We start from the raw sequence: 2,500 nt of genomic DNA on the forward strand, positions 1-2,500 counted from the left end.
ATTGATACCGACCACGTGACAGCTCTTGCGTTTGCTGATGATTTGGTGTTGGTGAGCGAATCTTGGGTTGGTATGGCCGCCAATCTAGCGATCTTGGAATCATTTTGTGGGCTATCGGGATTGGAGGTTCAGGCCAGAAAGTGCCAGGGCTTCATGATAAGCCCAACCAAAGATTCATATACGGTGAACAACTGCGACCCATGGACTATCAAAAATAAAGATGTCCATATGATCCAACCTGATGAATCAACGAAATACCTTGGTCTAAAAATTGGCCCTTGGACTGGCACTATACAGCCTGATCTACATTGTCAGCTAAAGACATGGATCTCGAAAATCGATGAGGCGCCTCTGAAGCCAACTCAGAAGGTTGAACTACTCAATGCCTATGCCCTACCCAGATTGTTATATCCTGCAGACCACTCGGACTGCAAGCAATCAACTCTCCGTGGGTTGGACCAAGAGATTAGAAAGGCGGTAAAAGGATGGCTCCACCTTCCCGCTTCAACTTGTGATGGACTGTTATATGCCAGAGCCCGAGACGGAGGCCTTGCCATCTTGAAACTGGAAAAAACAATCCCTTCGGTTCAAGTTAGAAGGCTGCAACGTATAGCAAACTCGTCCGATGCTATCACCCGTAATATTGTGTCCTCGCAGGGTATGGAGGAAGAATACCGTAATTTGTGGGTACGAGCAGGGGGTGACAGTGATGCAATCCCAACATTCGTTCTCAGGGACTCGGTGTCAAAAGAACCTGTATATCCGAGACCCTGCGATTGGAGGGAGCATGAATTTCAGAGATGGTGCGAAAAGCCGGTTCAAGGAAGGGGCATTGTAAACTTTGCGCATGATAGAATCAGTAATGCTTGGTTGAGGCCATGGTGCGGCTTTAAACAATGCTTCTTTATCGCAGCACTACAACTAAGGGCAAATATTTACCCAACAAGAGAAAGCTTGAACAGAGGCAGAGATGGGGCCTTACGTTCCTGCAGGAAATGCTCTGCCAGACTCGAGTCCCTTTCGCACATTCTCGGTCAATGTCCTGCAGTACAGAAAGCAAGAATTGCGCGACATAACAAGATCAGTAACATTCTGGCAGACGAAGCGGCTAGATTGGGCTGGTCTGTATACAAAGAGCCACGGTTCATATCCGAGACGGGAGAGATGAGAAAGCCTGACCTCGTGTTTGCAAAAGATGAGGAGGCGGTTGTGATCGATGTCACCGTCCGTTTTGAGCTTTCAAAGAATACCTTGTCAGATGCTGCCTCGCACAAAGTTTCGTACTATACCCCTCTTGGTGATCAAGTCAAAGTGCTGACGAAGGCTAGCAAGGTCACATTCTTTGGATTCCCGGTTGGGGCAAGAGGAAAGTGGCCCCTTGAGAATAACGAGGTACTTACCTCCCTGGGCCTGACCAAACCCAGAACGACATCACTGGCCAAGATGATTTCCCGCAGAACGCTGCTTTTCTCTCTTGATATTCTGAGAATGTTCTGTGGAAATTATGCGGTCTATGAACAGTCATAGACAACCTCCAAAACAAATAATAGTTTTGTTTTAAGATGTCATTTGTTTTAGATTGATTTTGTTATTTTCGAAGGTGAAGTCGGTTTTTATTTCATTTTACTATTTTCCACAATTTAGATTGTTATTTTCCAAGACGGAGTCTTGGTTCTTTTTTTTATTGTTAGTTTTTTTTTTTTAACACGTCGTATTTGTTACTTTAGAGCTTAGAGGGGACTTTATTTTCGCCTTACTATTTTCTGCCTACAAAGAAGATTAAAAATAAGCTTTTTTCAAGATGGTTTTGTTATTTTCCAAGGTGAAGTCTTGGCATTCTTATTTTACTATTTTCCATAAAGAAGACCTTTCTTTTAGATTTTGTTATTTTCCAAGACGAAGACTTGGTATTTTTATTATATTGCTATTTTTTACACGAAGCTTATTCAAGAGCAATTATATAGATTAGACTTTGTTATTTTAATTCTTTATTTTTGGACTACATCAGTTCGAGAGTCCTGTAACTTACTATTTTCTGCCTACAAAGAAGATTAGAAATAAGCTTTATTTAAGATGTTTTAGATTAGATTTTGTTATTTTCCAAGGTGAAGTCTTGGTTTTTTATTTTTTTTATTTTACTATTTTCCACAAAGAAGACTTTTCTTTTCTTTTAGATTTTGTTATTTTCCAAGACGAAGACTTGGTATTTTTTTGCTATTTTTTACAGGAAGCTTTATTCAAGAGCACTTATATAGATTAGACTTTGTTATTTTAATTCTTTATTTTTGCACTACATCAGTTCGAGAGAAGACTACAAACCAGCTTTATTTAAGATGTTTTAGATTAGATTTTGTTATTTTCCAAGGTGAAGTCTTGGTTTTTTATTTTACTATTTTCCACAAAGAAGACTTTTCTTTTAGATTTTGTTATTTTCCAAGACGAAGACTTGGTATTTTTTTATTGCTATTTTTTTACACGAAGCCTATTCAAGAGCACTTAT

General features: G+C 39.8%; 1 pseudogene; it reads left to right on the top strand.

Annotated features, from left to right (window-relative positions):
• LOC142919126 (28S ribosomal RNA) overlaps positions 1–2,500 on the top strand; it is a 10,888-nt pseudogene that overhangs the window by 5,207 nt on the left and 3,181 nt on the right.

Source organism: Petromyzon marinus, unplaced genomic scaffold (assembly GCF_048934315.1).
Source record: "Petromyzon marinus isolate PM22_M1 ecotype Great Lakes invasive population unplaced genomic scaffold, UKy_Petmar_22M1.pri1.0 PM_G_Scaffold_6, whole genome shotgun sequence".
Lineage (NCBI taxonomy): Eukaryota > Metazoa > Chordata > Hyperoartia > Petromyzontiformes > Petromyzontidae > Petromyzon > Petromyzon marinus.